Here is a 20,201-nt window from a genome sequence, read left to right on the forward strand (position 1 = left end):
AGAGAGCATCAGCACCTGGGGTGGAAGGAGCATCAGCACCTGTGTATGAAGAGACCATCAGCACCTGGGGTGTAGGGAGCATCAGCATCTTAGGTGGAGGGAGCATCAGCACCTGGAGCGGAGGGAACATCAGCACCAGGGGTGGAGGGAGCATGAGCACCTGGGGTGGGGGGAGCATCAACACCTGCAATGGAGGGAGCATCAGCACCTGTGGTGGAGGGAGCATCAGCACCTGTGATGGGGGTAGCATCAGTACCTGCAATGGGAGGAGCGCCAACACCTGGGGTGAAGCAACCATCAGCACCTTAAGTGTAAGTAGCATCAGCCCCTGGGGTGGAGGGAGCATCGGCACCTTAGGTGTAGGGAGCATCAGAACCTGGGGTGGAGGGAGCATCAGCACCTGTGGTGGAGGGAGCATCAGCACCTTAGGTGGAGGGAGCATTAGCACCTTAGGTTTAGGGAGCATCAGCACCTGGAGAGAAGGGAGCATCAACACCTGCGATATAGGGAGCATCTGCACCAGGGGTGGAGGGAGCATCAGCACCTGGGGTGGAGAGAGCATCAGCACTTGGAGTGGAGGGAGCATCAGCACCTTAGGTGGAAAGAGAATCAGGACTTGGGGTGGAGGGAACATCAGCACTTGGGGTGGAGGGAGCATCAGGGCCTTAGGTAGAGGGAGCATAAACACCTGCAATGAAGGGAGCATAAGCAGCGAGGATGAAGGGAGCATCAGCACCTTAGGTGGAGAGAGCATCAGCACTTGGGGTGGAGGAAGCATCAGCACTTGGGGTGGAGGGAGCATCAGCACTTGGGGTGGAGGGAGCATCAACACCTTAGGTGGAGGGAGCATCAGTGCCTGGGGTGGAGGGAGCATCAGCGCCTTAGGTGGAGGGAGCATCAGCACCTTAGGTGAAGGGAACATCAGAAGATTCCGCGGGGAAGGAAACATCCACTCCTTGGCTGGAGGGCACGGTAGCAGCTTTGGTGGAGAGCACAACAACTTCTTTAGTGCTGGGGATACCCACAACCAGGGTGATGAGTGATTGAGTGCCAGGGATGGAGAGAATTTAACCATAGAGTAGAATGTGCAGCAACATGTCTGAGGCAGGGAACATCAGCATAACGTCAGCCCTGAGGGTGGAGGGCTCATCCATGCCAGGGTTCGGGCGCACATCAGTGCCAAGGTCTGAGGGCTCACCAGGGCCTGATGCAGAGGTCACATCAAGACGTGGGATGGAGGGGACATGGCTACCAATGATGGAGGGTGAACCAGTAGAAGGGTTGGAGTACTAGTTGTGAAGGGCACATCAGTGCATAATGGTGACTGTGGGTGAGGCAGTGACTTCTCTGGTGTCACAAAGTGTGTCTTTAACTCTCTCTCTCTGCAGTGGTGGGGGCTCTGGGGAGAACAGTGACTTGTCTAAAGTCACACAGTGTGTCTCTCCTCTTTCTGCAGCGCTGGGGTGTCTGGGTGGGATAGTGACTTGTGTGAGATTACACAGTGTGTCATTACCTCTCTTCTCTGCAGTGCTGGGGTCTCTGAATGGGACAGTGACTTGTCTGAGATCACACAGTGTGACATTAACTCTCCTCTCTCTGCAGTACTGGGTCTCTGGGCAGGATAGTGACTTGTGTGAGGTCACACAGTGTGTCATTAACTCCCTCTCTCTGCAGTTGTGGGGTCTCTGGGTGGGACAGTGACTTGTCTGAGGTCACACAGCATGTCTCTCCTCTTTCTGCAGCTCTGGGTTGTCTGGGTGGGAGAGTGACTTGTCTGAGGTCACACAGTGTGTCATTAACTCCCTCTTTCTGCAGTGGTGGGGGCTCCTAGCAGGACACTGACTTGTCTAAGGTCACACAGCATGTCTCTCCTCTTTCTGCAGCGCTGGGGTCAGAGGCGTAGCTAGAGCTTGTGGCGCCAGGGGCTATCCATCAGATTGCTGCCCCCTGGGGGGGTGCTGGGGAAAAAGGACGGCGAGCACCTGAAAGAGGTCCGAGAGACACTTAGTATCGCCGCTAATAGTTACCTTGTTCATGCAAGTTACATGCACACTCGCCCTGCAGGCCAGTATATCATGAGGGTTTTCTATAACAATACCTGATTGATAGTCTGTCATCGGTAGGCACCCGTTGTGCCATCATTCCTAGCAGACCTCATTCACGGCATCCGCGACCCCTCCAACATGGCCGCTATGCTTTACCTTCGTTGCCCTGATGCAGGTCTAGTTACTGCGCTGCTCACACGCATGCGTATTATGCGCGACAGGCGCGACGTTACCGACGGCGCCTTGGCGGACATCACATCGACCTACTTAATGGCGAACCCCCCCCGGGATCCATTACCAGTTGCTCCGCACCCTGACCAGGTGCCGTGAGCGTGAGGGGTAGGTGTCCCGCCTTTCCAACGCCTGATCTAAGGTAAGCCTTGTGTTGGACAGGCCACATGAAGGGCCACTCTCCCCCGGCCCGACAAGGCCCGAGCCCGGTCACGCAGGTACCACACACCACCATTACACGTCCTCCGTCCCCTCCGGGACCCCTACCCTCGAACATGTCGACCTCGTGGGCCGGATCCACTGCCGGCCTGCGCGCCCATCCTGGGCGCCATCTTGGACACTCCACCACGAGGCCGCCTGGCCCCAGATCGACCTCAACCCTGGGCCTGGCCAGGTCTCAGACATTCCGGCACCACCATCCACCCAGGAGGTGAGCGGGCTACTTGGCAAGTCACTGGGGGAAAGAGGTGTCGATGGCTCTCCCCCGCCAGGTGCCGCTCGCCCATCGCCTCCCCGGGCGCTGGCTCCACCCCCCTGCTGGGTGTCTGAACTCCCTCATCCCGGACCTCCCGACCTCCAAGTGCGAGGGTCCGGACATCAAAGAACACCAGCCCTATAACTGGGGCAGCTCCAGAGCAGGAAGGCAGTTGTATCTTGGAGTCGAGAGACGCAGAGAAGAACTCATCCTTGACGGACTACTGGCGCTGCCATAGCTCTGTCTCGTGCACCATCGTCTTGCCTGCTGGCGCTGCCGCAACCTTCGTAACCTTCATATCCTTCATCGTCGTCGGGACCTGCTGGCGTGGCCGCGGACCGTTTGCATTCACCATCTTCATCGGGACCTGCTGGCTCCGCCGCGGACCGTCGTTTCCTTCGTCCATCTCGGGACCTGCTGGCTCCGCCGCGGACCGTCGTTTCCTTCGTCCATCTCGGGACCTGCTGGCTCCGACGCGGCCCGATCATCTAGAACGCCGAGCTCGAGGATTGAGAGCTAGTTTCATCTTTTGGTAACAAGACTGTCCCGCTACCCTTTTCCCAAACCAGAGACCAGAACCGAGGGGACCCCTGAGTCCAGACCTCCTTGTACCATCCCATCGTAAACTTAAAGAATTGCCTATAAAGTCTCGTTGAACTTTACCCTTGTGTGGTGTCCGTCTGTGGGGGGGAAGTTACTTGTCTGTACGATCGCTGGAGACGGCTCTCCCCGGAGACCTCTCCCCTTATCCTCGGCCGACCCTCCCGGTCCGTCTAACATTGGTGGCCAGCGGCGCGATCCGAATCACCGCATAACCGTACAGAGAGTAGCTCACCCCACGGCGAATCACGATGTCAACTAAAGAAAGCGGATCAACGGAGAAATTCCAGATGGAGAAATTAGACGAGTACAGCCATCGTGAACTAAAGCAGTTCTGCATCGAACTAGGTATCGCTACCACCGGACTAAGTACCAAAGACGATTTTAAGCAGGCCCTAGAATCTTGGGCAGAAACCGGGGCTGCCGGAACCTCGGATCAAAGCATCGCAGCAAAAACCACCACGGCCCCTGAGGAGCGAAGAACGGGTCTCTCGCAAGACGAGATCCAGGAACGAGAGAAAACCCGACTACACGAGCTGGAAATGGCCCGGCTCAAAATGGACATTGAACTTAAATTGGCCGAACAAAAAATCAACTTAGAGCACCTGCGTCTCCGAGAAGAAAGAGAGGAGAAACAGAGACAAAGGGAGCTCGAGGAAAAGAAACTGGCATATGAGCATGAGCGGAACCTAGCTGAGATCGACCTACGCAAGCAGAATAAAAAAGTAGGGGTGTCCGAGCAACCCCACACCCCAGGGGCAACAGAGAAAAAGGTACACATCCCCAAGGATGTCGTTCGAGAGTACTTCCGAGAGGACGACATCCAGCAATGGTTTAAGGCCTATGAAATTGCTATGACTGCACACCGGATCGATAGAAGCGATTGGGGAGCCGGTCTATGGGGGAGATTCCTCAATGAGGGCCGCGACGCCCTGCTGCAACTCCCGGACCACCAGATGACCTCCTATGACCATATGAAAGCTGCACTCCTCACCCGCTATGGCCTCACACCCGAGATGTACCGTCAGAGGTTCCGAGACTGCACCCGCATCCCGGGTACAACTTGGGTGGACTATGTAAACTACTTTAGCCGAGCCTTCGAAGGCTGGATCAAAGGAAGCAAGGTCACAACCTACGAACAACTGTTCAATCTTATGGTCTGGGAGCACCTGTCGAACAATTGCTTCATTGAACTCCGCCAGCACCTCCTCGACAGCAAGTTAACGGATCCCCGGCAGCTCGCAGCCGAAGCTGACCGGTGGGAAATCACCCGAGTGGGCCGAAATGGGTCCTACGAACAAAACCGGAACAACAGTGGTCCACACCGTCCCCGAGGAGGAGGAGGAGGCCAAGGACGCGGAAGAGACAACGTTCCGGTCGCCCCCGCTACCAGCACCACCCCCCCGGCCAACCGGGGCAGCACCCCGGCGCGACCGGGATATCGAGCCAATGTTACGTGCCATCGATGCCAACGAATCGGACACTATGCAAACGACCCAAACTGCCCCCAGTACCAGAGCCCAAGACCCCGCCAAGTAGCCGCTGCTGCTCTGGGGGAGGAACAGATCTCAGAGGAACAGGAGGAATACGAACAGGAACACCAAGAATGGGAGCCAGCCGCCATGGCTCTAGCCTGCTTAGGGGGGAGAGACATGGTTCCGCGGGTCCCCCTACCCGCTAACACCCAGAAGTACAGCCAATGGGTGAGCATCAATGGACGCCGGGCCGAAGCCCTTCGTGACACTGGGGCCAGTGTAACAGCCGTCCGCTGTCACCTGGTGACCCCAGAACAATATCTACCGAACATTCTCTGCCCTGTACGTTCAGCCGATAACTCGGAAAGTCTGTGTCGGATGGCCTGCGTCCCCTTCGAATGGGGAGGGGTCTCCGGCATGTTAAAGGTAACGGTCCGAGACGATGCCCCCGTAGACTGCCTCCTGGGGAATGACCTTGAAAGCTCTCCGTGGGCAGCCGTAGAACGAAGAGAACACCTGGGGATGTTAGGCGTCCCGGACTGGGCGTGCGTCACCACCCGGTCCATGGCCGCCCGTGCCAACCCCCGCCCAGAGGAACCCGAATGGCCGGCGCCACCGCCTCCGGTCGCCTAAGCATGGGCGGAAAATCCGTTTCGCTCGCGGATTTTGCGGATTTTCGGGAAATTCGCAATCCGCGAGATTCGCGAATCTCCCGCAAAATCCGCAAATCCGCGAGCAGCGGATTTTGCTTGCACTGCTCGCACTGTTCGCGTGAGTTCGCGTGAGTTCGCGCCCCGCGAATAAGTGCAAAATTGCAGAAATACGATTTTAGCAAACTGAAAGTAACTACTTACCAGGTTCAAAAGTTCAGGCTCATCATTAGTAGCCATTTCCTGTAGTGCTTGCTGAGGGGCCCCTCCAGAGTTCAGTTGCCAGTTGCAACTATTATGTGACCCTGCTCTGAACCTCAGAATAGTTACACATATGCCACAAAGGTCCTGAATTACAGCTAAGGGAGACAAGCAGGAGCCAGGCTGGCAGTTCAAATCCATAAATCAGCCCCTAATTCATTATTGTCAGTTGGGGCAGGGCAGGTGTAGTAACTAATTTTGCAACAATGAAAGCACTTAGCAAGTGCAAAAGTTCACTAATCAGGAAGCACTAAGGAAGCAGGTGCCAGCTAAAAAAATATTCTGTGACACATTAATCAGCCCCAAATTAATTCAGGTCACTTGAGGCAGGGAAGGTGTGCTTGCGTTGCCACAATAATGTACACTGACTGGACAACCAGAGGGTGCTGTGATGAAACAGAGGGTGGCATGGGTGGGCCAGAGGGTGGCATGAGTAGTCAGAGAGTGGCAGTGGTGACAGAGAGTGGCAGTGATGAAGAAGAGTGTCCCAAACAGGCTGGACACGTAGAAACAACAAGTTCGCGAAACTTGCGACCCGACAGGTAAGTTCGCAATTTGCGACATTGTACAAAACCCTCGCGAACTGGCAGAAACCCGCGCAAACACACAAAAAAAAAAAATCCGCAAATTCGCGAGAATTCGCGGATTTTGCGGATTGCGAGTTCGCAAATCCGCAAAATTCGCGAACGCGAGATTCGCAAAATTCGCCCATGCTTACCGGGTCGCCCCAGCCGAAACCACCGACCGTGACGTCCCCCCAGAACCAGCTCAACCTCCAGACCTCGCTGACATCGACCAGTGGCCTCAAGAGGGGGGGCCCACGCAAGAACAATTTCGCCAAGAACAGAAGACCTGTCCCTCCCTCGAGGGACTCCGCCAACAAGCGCTCGCCCAAAGTGCAGGGGATACCTCCGGAACGCACTGGGTCTACTGGGATAATGAACTGCTGTACAGTGAGCAAAGAATCGCGGAGCTGGGGGCTAGCCGAGTACTGGTGGTGCCCCTCCGTTTTAGAGACTTTCTGCTAAACCTGGCCCACGATGTCCCCCTGGCGGGACACCTGGGTCAAGATAAAACCTATAGTCGTCTGGTGACCCACTTCTTCTGGCCCAAAATGAGGAACGATGTACACCAGCATTGCCGATCTTGCCCCACGTGCCAAGCCAGTGGAAAGAGCGGCCGCAAACTAAAAGCCCCCCTGCAACCTTTTCCCGTGGTCACCACCCCGTTCGAGAGGGTCGGGATAGACATCGTGGGACCCTTGGACCCGCGCACCAAACAAGGCCATCGATTCATCCTGGTGCTAGTGGACCACGCCACCCGCTACCCCGAGGCTGTTCCCCTGCGAACTGTGACAGCCCCGGTAGTCGGCCGGGCTTTGTTGGGGATCTTCTCCCGTGTGGGCTTCCCCCGAGAAGTCGTCAGCGACAGAGGCACGAACTTTATTTCTAAATATATGAAGTCCCTCTGGCAACAGTGCGGGGTTACCTACCGATTCACGACCCGCTATCACCCTCAAGGAAACGGACTCGTTGAGCGGTTCAACCGCACACTCAAAGGGATGATCGGGGGGTTGGAAGAGCCCCTCCGTCGCCAGTGGGACGTGCTGCTGCCGTGCCTCCTCTTCGCCTATCGAGAGGTTCCCCAGAAGTCCCTGGGCTTCAGCCCGTTTGAACTACTATATGGACACCCAGTGCGGGGGCCGCTCAGCCTAGTCAAGGAAGGCTGGGAGATGCCCCCTCTAAAGAACCCACCAGATGTTTTCCGATACCTCCTAACCCTCCGCAACCAGACCCGGCGGTTCAGAGAGCTGGCAAAAGCCAACCTAGAGGCCAGTCAAGAGGACATGAAAAAGTGGTATGACCGGAATGCCTCCTCCATCGAATTTGAACCTGGGCAACAGGTATGGGTGATGTCCCCCACCGAACCCTGCGCCCTGCAAGACAAGTGGACAGGGCCCTTCAAAGTAGTCGAGCGCAAGGGTCCTGCCACCTATCTCATCGACATGGAATCTCCCCGGAACCCCCTCCGGGTCCTCCACGCTAACAGACTGAAACCCCACTTTGTGCGTTCAGAACTCAGCCTCCTGATGGCCACAGACAATGGGGCTGAAGAGGACTCCGAGCCCCTCCCTGACCTCCTACGGACTCAGGAGAAAGACGGCTCCGTGGATGGGGTCCGACTCTCGGAGGCCCTCACCCGAGAGCAACGCCAGGAGTGTCGAGTCCTCCTGTCACAGTTCGCCAGCCTATTCTCCCTCGCCCCAGGTGTCACTTCCTGGTGTGTGCACGATGTGGACACAGGGGACAGCCCCCCTATCCGCCATCGGGCCTACCGCGTGCCAGATCGGGTACGGGCCTGCATCCAGGAAGAGGTAGCAAAAATGCTCACGCTCGGGGTCATCGAGCCCTCAGATAGCCCCTGGGCCAGTCCTGTAGTACTGGTCCCCAAAGCAGCCGCCCCTGGCACCACGCCGGAACTCCGGTTCTGCGTCGACTACCGGGGCTTAAATGCGGTCACCAGAACAGACGCACATCCCATCCCCCGGGCAGATGGAACTAATCGACCGCATGGGAGCTGCCCGCTACCTCAGTATTTTCGACCTGACGGCGGGCTACTGGCAAATCGGCCTCACACCCCGGGCCCAAGAACGTTCTGCTTTTTCCACCCCCGATGGCCATTACCATTTCAAGGTCATGCCCTTTGGCATGAAGAATGCCCCAGCAACCTTTCAGCGGCTCGTCAATCAAGTCCTGGCGGGGCTCGAAGGGTTCAGCGCCGCCTACCTAGATGACATCGCTGTATACAGCCACCATTGGACCGAGCACCTCCACCACCTCCGAGCCGTGCTACAAGCCCTTCAGCGAGCTGGCCTCACGATCAAGGCCAGCAAATGTCAAATTGGTCAAGGGTCTGTAACCTACCTCGGACACCAGGTGGGAAGCGGCCTGGTGGCCCCTCTGCAGCTCAAAATTGCCGCCATCCAGTCCTGGCAGCCCCCCATCACCCAGACCGAGGTACGAGCCTTCCTGGGCCTCACGGGCTACTACCGAAGGTTCGTGAAAGACTATGGTACTATAGTGGGTCCCCTCACGGAACTCACGTCAAAAAATCAACCCAAGGAAGTCAACTGGACCCCAGAGTGTCAAACAGCATTCGAACAATTGAAAGCCGCCCTGTGTTCCGCCCCTGTGCTCCAGGCCCCCGACTACAGCCGGGAGTTCGTCGTCCAGACGGATGCCTCCGACCATGGCATCGGGGCAGTCCTGTCTCAAGTGAACACCGAAGGCCTTGATCAGCCAGTGGCCTTCATCAGCAGGCGACTCCTACCACGAGAACAACGCTGGAGCACCATTGAGAGGGAGGCCTTCGCCGTGGTATGGGCCCTCAAGAAACTCCGGCCCTACCTCTTTGGCACACACTTTCGGGTGCAGACCGACCACCGACCCCTGCAGTGGCTGATGCAGATGCGGGGAGAAAACCCGAAGTTACTACGTTGGTCCATCTCCCTCCAAGGGATGGACTTCACAGTTGAACATCGGCCTGGGCCAGATCACGCCAACGCGGATGGCCTGTCCCGGTTCTTCCGCCTCGACGAGGAGAGTCCCCAAGAGGATGGGTAACTCTCCCCGCCTTCAGCTGGGGGGGACGCATGTTGGACAGGCCACATGAAGGGCCACTCTCCCCCGGCCCGACAAGGCCCGAGCCCGGTCACGCAGGTACCACACACCACCATTACACGTCCTCCGTCCCCTCCGGGACCCCTACCCTCGAACATGTCGACCTCGTGGGCCGGATCCACTGCCGGCCTGCGCGCCCATCCTGGGCGCCATCTTGGACACTCCACCACGAGGCCGCCTGGCCCCAGATCGACCTCAACCCTGGGCCTGGCCAGGTCTCAGACATTCCGGCACCACCATCCACCCAGGAGGTGAGCGGGCTACTTGGCAAGTCACTGGGGGAAAGAGGTGTCGATGGCTCTCCCCCGCCAGGTGCCGCTCGCCCATCGCCTCCCCGGGCGCTGGCTCCACCCCCCTGCTGGGTGTCTGAACTCCCTCATCCCGGACCTCCCGACCTCCAAGTGCGAGGGTCCGGACATCAAAGAACACCAGCCCTATAACTGGGGCAGCTCCAGAGCAGGAAGGCAGTTGTATCTTGGAGTCGAGAGACGCAGAGAAGAACTCATCCTTGACGGACTACTGGCGCTGCCATAGCTCTGTCTCGTGCACCATCGTCTTGCCTGCTGGCGCTGCCGCAACCTTCGTAACCTTCATATCCTTCATCGTCGTCGGGACCTGCTGGCGTGGCCGCGGACCGTTTGCATTCACCATCTTCATCGGGACCTGCTGGCTCCGCCGCGGACCGTCGTTTCCTTCGTCCATCTCGGGACCTGCTGGCTCCGCCGCGGACCGTCGTTTCCTTCGTCCATCTCGGGACCTGCTGGCTCCGCCGCGGCCCGATCATCTAGAACGCCGAGCTCGAGGATTGAGAGCTAGTTTCATCTTTTGGTAACAAGACTGTCCCGCTACCCTTTTCCCAAACCAGAGACCAGAACCGAGGGGACCCCTGAGTCCAGACCTCCTTGTACCATCCCATCGTAAACTTAAAGAATTGCCTATAAAGTCTCGTTGAACTTTACCCTTGTGTGGTGTCCGTCTGTGGGGGGGAAGTTACTTGTCTGTACGATCGCTGGAGACGGCTCTCCCCGGAGACCTCTCCCCTTATCCTCGGCCGACCCTCCCGGTCCGTCTAACACCTTGTGTCTAACCCCCGACCCCCCGAGTCTCGTCTCAATGTTGGTAGCCCAGTTCTACTATCAGTGACGGGAACTGTTCCCTGCCCCGAATTGGACCCGCTCCAACCAGTTTAAACGCAAAAGCGACCTGATGCCCTTCACCACCCTTGCAGTCCAATGGCACTGACGGCAACTCGGACTGCTCCCAGTCCTACTACTGACCCACGCCACTCTTGTATAGTGCGGCCAATAATCAAGTGGAATGTGGGGAGGGACGGCCCGCGCCCTCCGCGCCCCCCCTCTTCGCCCCCTCACTTTTTCACCCCCTTTTCCCCCCCTGCCCCCGACTACACTCACTCGATTCAACCCCCATTTTGAAGGTTGTGATCAGCGCGGCACCCCGCAGTATCACGGCGCCGGTCCCAACAATGCCCTTGGCTTGTAAGCATGGAGAATCGCATGTGTGCCGACCTCACATACTGGGCTCAGTCCTAGGGGGCCCCCATACCACCATGCACAAAGTGGTCATCCCTCCTCCTACCTCTTGATTCTTTACAGGGGCTACTTCCTTATCCCTGGAGGTCAATTGTTACACTAGCCTCCACCACCAGGCACTCACATAAATCCTCCCTTGTGTGTGACACACTATCATACCCTCTATTACATACCCTACAGGTTCATCCACCAGACAGCGCTGGCCTCACGGGAGCATGCTGCGAGGCCTGTGTTACTCTCCCTTAGGGTAAGAACCTTCCTGCTATTTTGTAAGAAATGGGTGTCACCTTGAAAGATCCGGCTATACACTTCATATGAGTGTCTGATTTGCACTCTGGTTCCTCTAGTGAGAGATAATAATCGTGCCATCACCAGACCGATTATGAAGGGAAATCCACCCAGTGTCCGGTATGTTCGGTTTCCCTACATGCCCCCCCTCACCCCTCACAGTGTGAGGAGCATTCACTGAAGTCCCTCATTATCTTCTGATTATACAGTCACATAACTAAGAGATGACTTGACTCGCTCTCTTTTAATCAATTTTCCCCCTTCCTCTAGGTCGCCTAATTAGAGCAGGACCCCTTGGCCCTCCTTGTACCCGACCCAGAGAGGTTGTATTTGCTTTTTACTACGTGAATGAGCATTTAATCATTTGTCTTCTTGTGTAGTACCTTGTTTAGGTCCTGACGAATCGCCGGATGGCGAGAAACATGTTGACCACACCAGGGGGTTGAGTCAGTTTTCTGTATACCTTCACCGTTTCTAGCTCCCCTCGCACCCCTTTTAATTAGGGAATCAGCCACGTCAATAAAACCCATTGTGGACTGACTACCCTTTTTAATATTCACTCACTTTGCACCGACTACACTATCTCTCTTCCTCACTCACACTCACCATCAGCAAGGAACAAAAGAACTCCGCCAAAAGAGTGCCTTTGGGCACTCCGTCAGACATTGCCGTGCCGGTCTGACGAGGAGCAGTGAGCCGATGATGATACTGGACATCCTTCAGTCAGGGTGTGTTTCACACCTAACGCTCTGGGTGTGTGAGGCTCTCTAGTTCAGACAAGGGAACCCTTCCAGTTCCTTGACCCTTTTTCTCCACACTGCAGCACCCTCCCCGGGGAACTTTGTATTCTTCTGTGTGCACATGCACATACATGACACGGTCCAGGGCTAGACAGCCCCCGTCCCCAAAATAGTGCCGCCTGGGGCAGACCGCCCTCCCACCTAGGTACGCCACTGAAGGAAAAGCAGAAGGAAACCCAAAATTTACATCAGTTCTACCTACCCTGTTTGTGACATCTCACTCACATCACAGCTTGTGCAGGACCCTTGTCCCCTGTCCCCTATATGCCCCGTCCATGACATCTCACTTATGACATCACAGCATGTGCTGGACCTCTTTTCCTTACCTGTCCCATTCATGGCATCTGATCCATGACATCACAGCTGGTGCAGGACCCCTGTCCTGTGGTCACACGTGTGGAGAAGTGTGGCTCAGGGGTTAGAGGCGGCAGACCTGGAATCTGAGATCGGTCCTGGACCAGGGTTCAATTCCCCGCCCCGGCGGGTCTTGGGCTAAAAATTCCACGGACTCGATAATTCTCGCCCCGGTGCCTCCTCGACTCACGGGTTCACACTCTGCGACTCTGGGCAATAGCTTGCTTAATCTCCACAACGGCCCCTCGCGGCGGGATGCCTGACTTTCACCCTGTGGACACCCTGCCGGGGCTTCTCACAGGGGAATACCAGGACGGGTTCCCTAAGCAAGCGCCAGGATGCCCTTTGGGTGACAGGTTTGCGCTATATAAGTACACCTACATTTACATTTACATTAAAACCACCTACCCTATCACGTGCCCAGCTTCTGTGGCACTAACTCCTACTCCTCTAGGCATAAGCTTCGATTGTAGAGAACTTGTTTTAGGGTGTGCTGATCTGGTTAGATTTACAAGAACCCCCTCCCCCCCTGCCTCCCACGACCTTACCTGGGTCCTGCGGCACCCACCGGGGCTGCCATCATCCTTGGTTTAAGTCTCTGCAAACCCTCTTTAGAATCCACCTCTCTCTGTGACTCAGCATCACTCTGCGAATAAGTTCTTGTTCCACAACACATGATCTTCCTTGTCTACCTCACAGATGTCAGTTAGAAAGTGCGCTGTGCCGAATACGGGGTCATCATTTCCTACCTCAGAAAAAGGTGAACTTTATTCTTGTCACCCTACGGCTGCCCCTCTCACCCAACCACGCTCGCAGGTGGAGGAAAATGTACCCTTGGTACATCACTATGAAATAAACTGAGTGCCACATGTCATTTACTGCTCCTAGAAAAGGTAAGAGGGTGGTATAAAGCAGCACATGAAAGCGTCCAAGCGATATTTTATCTAGCTAATTGCTCCCAAAAGATATTAGATTACAGTGGCTTGTCTGTCTCGTTTTAGGACTTGTGTGCAACAGAGGGAGGACTAAAGCCATTGAGAAGCCTTGACTTGCTCACAAATGTTGCTGTCCTGTGATGTTTATCTGCCATGCGATACTGAATGGACAAGTGCCCACTTCTAGGAATGCCCATCAAAACTCATGGGGGTATAATTTAAAAGTGTCCAGACCATCTTTCACTTTACTGCCTAAATCTTGCCCTTGAAAATAAGTTCTGACCCCCCCCACACTTCTTTTTATAGGACTTGTGAACTGCCACTCACAAAAGATCCTTTCCTCCCCTCTGAAACCCGTTTAAGCTCCCTCTTACCTCACTCGGCCTCCAGTACTCCACAGTGGTGGCAGTCAGGGTCTCTATGTAGGGGTTGGTTCTCTTCTGCAGCAGCAGCAAATCCCTCAGCACTGCCATTGCCACAGACTCGACTCCTCACAAGAGCGCGTAGCAGTGTTGCCAGATTTTGAAACCCGCCCCAAGCCCAATGCTCTCCAAGTTCAAGCCCAAATTCAGCCCAATGCAGACCAGTTTCAGCCCAAAAAACAGCCCAAAGTTGCCACCATCAATTCATGCAAAATCCACCTTCAGGAAATATTTTACGCCAAATCCTAATTTCTATTCCATATCCTTATAGTCGGAGGAGGTTCAATGGGCACCTATGCACTTCTGCAATCATGTCCCAATTCGATTAGTAACTACTGATTTTAAGGATCGGTCCCCATTAGGACTTGTTACTTTGTTCACCACAAATCCAAACCTGAACCTGGCATTGATGAACACACTTTGCAAGAGCAGACTGTTACCTATTTTAGTGAAGTCAAAATGCTGTAAAGTTGAAACTCTATGTCATGTCATGTTAGTGGAGTGGTGTGGCTCACTGGTTAGAGGCGGCAGACCTGTAAGCAGAGAATGGCCCGGGACCAGGGTTCAATTCCCGACGCAGCAGGGTCTTGGACCAGGGTCAACGGACTCGATAATTCTCGCCTCAGTGCCTAATCTAACCAGGGAACACACTCGGCAACTCTGGGCATTAAGCTTACCTCATCTCCACAACGGCCCCCCACAGATGCCGGGGATGCCTGGTTTCACTCTGGAGATACCCAGAAAGGGACCATCTCACAGGGAAAACCAGGATGGGTTCCCCAGCGGTCTATAGCGTCAGGACACTCGGGTAGAGTAACAGTGCGCTTTACAAGTATCCCACATTTATGTAGCTCCTCAAACAGGTCATTTAATGCATTTCATTGATCTTGCAGGATTAACAAAACACAGTGAAGCACATATATAAAGTAACCACCTGGCATTAAAACTATTTCAGAACAACTTAGTTGGCAAGCTGAGATTAGAGGGCTACTCCCTCTTGTTAAAATGTACAAAGGCCAGTTTATACGCTGTGCATTATTTGTTATGTGTCCACGGAATGTGCTATGTACCATTCAACTACAGATAGAGATATTTAATGTTTAAATGTTTTACTGCTCATACGGATGTATGTGAACCGTGATACTAATAAAAATCTTTTTTTTTTAAATGTACAAAGGTCAAATAGGAGAGTCACTTATTCTTATTACTGCATGCCCTCCACTTTGGTCTTTCACCATGACCATCTTCTGTGACACTAAAAGTTAAACAGAACCTACGTCATTGCCGTTGTGTTTCAACAAAGGCCCCAATCTTGGCAAGAAGCAGGTGGGTTTAAGTGAGGTCCAAATGAAATCAACTGGAGCAGACAAGAAAAATACTTATTTCCCTAACCCTTAGAAAAAAACCTCCCCCAACATCTCAACACTAACGCTCCCTTAAGTCGGATGACACTGTCATCACTCCTCTTGTCCCAGTCAGTTCCATTCCCCTTCATCATTCGCACTGTCGGTCTCTCTTATCACCATTGATCAGTGAAATCTCATTGGGCAGTGCAACTCCTTTAAACCTATCAGCCACTCATGGCTTTAAGCAGAGCAGCTCCTAAAACTGACTTTGCAATGGATCACTAATGGGCTCTATATTCAGCTACTTAAATTTCAAGGCAAAAGCATGGATCAATTTCTCCATAATGCTCAAAGACTGAACATAAATATATACACCTATCTCAATAATGGCCAGAAAATAAAACCTTAAGGTAATCTATGCCAGCAACGCAGTTCCTGTTTACAGTACAGAACACTGTGTTAACGACGCTGATGTATACAGTTCATCTTTATTACATCTTTCATTACATAAGAGTATTTTCTGTTTTTCAATTTATGAGTTATATTGTTCCTAGACATCAAACGTAATTCTATTCAAATAAGAAGGTGTCCTGTACATGTCTTCTAACATAATTGAGCCAACACACATTTGTTTTAAAATAAGATTGAAGTAGAATATAAATAAGTCGCACAGGAATATTGTTGGAATATAATACAATAAACCTGCTTCTCGTGGGCATATAGAGTTCTCCTTGTTCTGTTCACACGGAAATAGAATGGAGGCAGTTCTGAAGAGTATAAAGTTGCATACTGCTTATGGTGCATTTACATGAGATTTCTAACATTTACTATATATAGAAGAATACTGCTGGCTAAGCTCAGAGACACCCCTGCCTGCTACTGTACTTGGAGAAAGATAGGAAAAAGAGAATGAGGTCAGCACTAGGGAGTACTGTGCGTGCATGCTATTTATGGGGCATGTTCTACATGAGATCTCTCAAAGCAAGGGTACCATTTAGTGTGGCGGACCACCCCCACCCTAGCTACGCCGCTGGTGGGTGTCTGGGTGGTATATTGACTTGTCTGAGGTCACACAGTGTGTCATTAACTCCCTCTCCCTGCAGTGGTGGGGGTCTGAGCAGGACAGTGACTTGTCTAAGGTCACACAGCATGTCTCTCCTCTTTCTGCAGCGCTGGGTGGGATAGGGACTTGTGTGAGGTCACACAATGTGTCATTAACTCCTTCTCTCTGCAGTTGTGGGGGCTCGAAGCAGGACACTGATTTGTCTAAGGTCACAGCGTGTCTCTCCTCTTTCTGCAGCGCTGGGGTGTCTGAGTGGGATAGTGACTTGTCTGAGGTCACACAGTGTGTCATTAACTCCCTCTCTCTACAGTGGTGGGGGCTCTGAGCGGGACAGTGACTTGCCTAAGGGCACACAGCGTGCCTCTCCTCTTTCTGCAGCGCTGGGGTGTCTGGGTGGGATAGTGACTTGTCTGAGGTCACACAGTGTGTCATTAACTCTCCTCTCTGCAGTGCTGGGTTCTGAGGGTGGACAGTGACTTGTCTGAGGTCATACAGTCTGTCATTAACTCTCTTCTCTCTCTGCAGTGCTGGGTGTCTGGGTGGGATAGTGACTTGTCTGAGCTCACACAGTGTGTCAGTCTCTCCTCTCTGCAGTGCTGGGGTCTCTGGGTGGGACGGTGACTTTTCTGAGGTCAAACAGTGCGCCATTAACTCTTTCTCCTCTCTGCAGTGCTGGGGTCTCTGGGCGGGACAGTGACTTGTCTGAGGTCACACAGTGTGCCATTAACTTTTTCCTCTCTCTGCAATGCTGGGGGCTCTGTATGGGACAGTGCTTGTCTGAGGTCACACAGTGTATCATTAATTCTCTCTCTTCTGTGCTGGAGTCTCTGGGTGGGTCAGTGACTTGTATGAGGTCACACAACATTCTTACCGCTCCTCTCTCTGCTGTGCTGGGTTCTCTGTATGGGACAGTGCTTGTCTCAGGTCACACAGTGGGTCAGTAACTCTTTCTCCCCCCTCTGCAGTGCTGGGGTCACTTTGTGGGACAGTGACTTGTCAGAGATCACACAGTGTGTCTGTAACTCTATCTCCTCTCTCTGCAGTGCTCGGGTCTCTGGGTGGGAGAGTGACTTGTCTTAGGTCACACTGTGTGTCATTAACTCTCTCCTCTCTCTGCAGTCCTGGGGTGTCTAGGTGGGATAGTGACTTGTCTGAGGTCACACAGTGGGTCAGTAACTCTTTCTCCCCCCTCTGCAGTGCTGGGATCACTTTGTGGGACAGTGACTTGTCAGAGATCACACAGTGTGTCATTAAGTCTCTCTCCCCTCTCACTGCAGTTCTGGGTTCTTGCGGATGGGCAGTGGCTTGTCTGAGGTCACACAGTGTGTCATTACCTCGCCTCTCTGCAGTGCTGGTGTCTGAGGGGGAACAGTGACTTGCCTGAGGTCACAGTGTGTCATTAACTCTCTTCTCTCTCTGCAGTGCTGGGGTCTCTGTGCGGGACAGTGACTTGTCTAAGGTCACACAGTGTGTCTTTAACTCTTGTCTCCGCAGTGCTGGTGTCTTTGGGTGGACAGTGGCTTGTCTAAGGTCACAGTGTGTCATTAACTCTCTCTGCAGTGCTGAGGGTGGGCAGTGATAATCTGAGGTCACACAGTGTGTCAGTAACGCTCTCTCCTCTCTGCAGTGCTGGGATCTCAGGGCGGGACAGTGACTTGTCTGACGTCACACAGTTTGCCATTAACACTCTCTCACCTCTGCAGTGCTGGGGTCCCTGGGTGGGACAGTGACTTGTCTCAGGTCACACAGTGTGTCAGTAACTCTCTCTCCTCTCTGCAGTGCTGGGATCTCAGGGCGGGACGGTGACTTGTCTGTCGTCACACAGTGTGCCATTAAGTCTCTCCTCTCTCTGCAGTGCGGGGTCTCTGTATGGAACAGTGCTTGTCTGCGGTCACACAGTGTGTCATTAACTCTCCTCTCTGCAGTGCTGGATTCTGAGGGTGGAAAGTGACTTGTCTGAGGTCACACAGTCTGTCATTAACTCTCTTCTCTCTCTGCAGTGCTGGGTGTCTGGGTGGGATAGTGACTTGTCTGAGCTCACACAGTGTGTAAGTAACTATCTCTCCTCTCTGCAGTGCTGGGGTCTCTGGGTGGGACGGTGACTTGTCTGAGGTCACACAGTGTGCCATTAACTTTTTCCTCTCTCTGCAATGCTGGGGGCTCTGTATGGGACAGTGCTTGCCTGAGGTCACACAGTGTGTCATTAATTCTCTCTCTTCTCTCTGCTGTGCTGGAGTCTCTGGGTGGGTCAGTGACTTGTATGAGGTCACACAGCATTCTTACCGCTCCTCTCTCTGCAGTGCTGGGTTCTCTGTATGGGACAGTGCTTGTCTGCGGTCACACAGTGTGTCAGTAACTCTCTCTCCTCTCTCTGCAGTGCTCGGGTCTCTGGGTGGGAGAGTGACTTGTCTGAGGTCACACAGTGTGTCATTAACTCTCTCTCCATTCTCTGCTGTGCTGGTGTCTCTGGGGGGGACAGTGACTTGTCTGAGGTCACACAGTGTGTTATTAACTCTCTCTCCTCTCTGCAGTACTGGGGTCTCTGTATGGAACAGTGACTTGTCTGATGTTACACAGTTTGTCATTAACTCTCTCTCCTCTCTCTGCAGCGCTGGTGACTCTGGATCCAGACACGGCTAATGAATACCTGATCCTGTCTGAGGACGGGAGACGTGCGACAGGGACAGACAGACGGCAGCCCCGGCCCTACAACCCCAAGAAATTCCATTTCACTCGCTGTGTGCTGGGGCAGGAGGGGTTCACCTCTGGGAGGCATTACTGGGAGGTGCAGCTACTGAAGGGGGCGGAGGGGTGGTGGGGTTCTGTGGGGCTTGCAGGAGAGCTTCTGGAAGGGGGGGTGGGTACCGGAGAGTTCCCTGGGGGCAGGGGCTGGTCTCTGCTGCTGAGAGATGGTGGTCGGGACTGGCCTCTCTTCTTCTGTCCCACCCTCCTGTCCCCCGGTCTGCCCCCCAAGAAGCTGGGGGTGTACCTGGACTATGAGGGGGGTTGGCTGTCCTTCTACAATGCAGACACCTGGGAGCATCTCTGCACCTGTAATGGAACCTTCGTCGGGGGGCTGCACCCCTACTTCTGGGTCGGGCCAGGGATAGACCTGCGTCTGGTGTAAGAGAGCAGCACCCCCTCCCCAGACCGCCGCACCCCACCAGGGAAATACCAGGGCAGCGAGAGGCAAACCACCCCCCCTCCCACTCTTTGATTTCCTGCTTCTCCTGGTATCCAATACCCCCTTAACTGGGGGCTGCACCCCAATTTCTTCCACCTGCCAGAGACAGACCTGTCCGTGGCCCGGGGCCTCCGCACCTCCACTGACAGACCTCCTGGGGGGTGGAGCGCCGCACTGTTATTCAACAGCACCCTGTGGATGCCCAAGGGGGAGGCCGGGGAATGCAGGAGATGTCCCTAAGGGAGAGGGGGAAAGGAGATGCCCCAGTGGAGGGGGGTGCGGGAGATGTCCCAGGGGATGGGGGAGAGAGAGATGTCCCAGGGGAGGGGGGAGAGAGAGATGTCCCAGGGGAGGGGGGAGAGGGAGATGTCCCAGGGGAGGGGGGAGAGGGAGATGTCCCAGGGGAGGGGGGAGAGGGAGATGTCCCTGAGGGAGGGGGAAGAGGGAGATGTTCCCAAGGGAGGGGGGAGAGGGAGATGTCCCTGAGGGAGGAAGGAGTGGGAGATGTCCCAGGGAAGAGGGGAGAGGGAGATGTCCCAGGGGAGGGGGGAGCGGGAGATGTCCCTAAGGGAGGAGGGAGCAGGAGATGTCCCAGGGGAAGGGGGGAGCGGGAGATGTCCCTGAGGGAGGAAGGAGCGGGAGATGTCTCTGATGGAGGGGGAGTGGGAGATGTCCCTGAGGGAGGGGGAAGAGGGAGATGTCCCCAAGGGAGGGAGGAGCGGAAGATGTCCCTGAGGGAGGAAGGAGCGGGCGATGTCCCAGGGGAGAGGGGAGAGGGAGATGTCCCTGAGGGAGGAAGGAGCGGGAGATGTCCCTAAGGGAGGGGAGAGCAGGAGATGTCC

At 54.5% G+C, this 20,201-nt stretch overlaps 1 pseudogene; it reads left to right on the forward strand.

Annotated features, from left to right (window-relative positions):
* LOC147700543 (uncharacterized) overlaps positions 1–19,302 on the forward strand; it is a 171,295-nt pseudogene extending 151,993 nt beyond the window's left edge.
* The last annotated feature ends 899 nt before the right edge of the window (positions 19,303–20,201 follow it).

The sequence above is a fragment of the Lissotriton vulgaris genome, chromosome 7 (assembly GCF_964263255.1).
Source record: "Lissotriton vulgaris chromosome 7, aLisVul1.2, whole genome shotgun sequence".
Taxonomy (NCBI): domain Eukaryota; kingdom Metazoa; phylum Chordata; class Amphibia; order Caudata; family Salamandridae; genus Lissotriton; species Lissotriton vulgaris.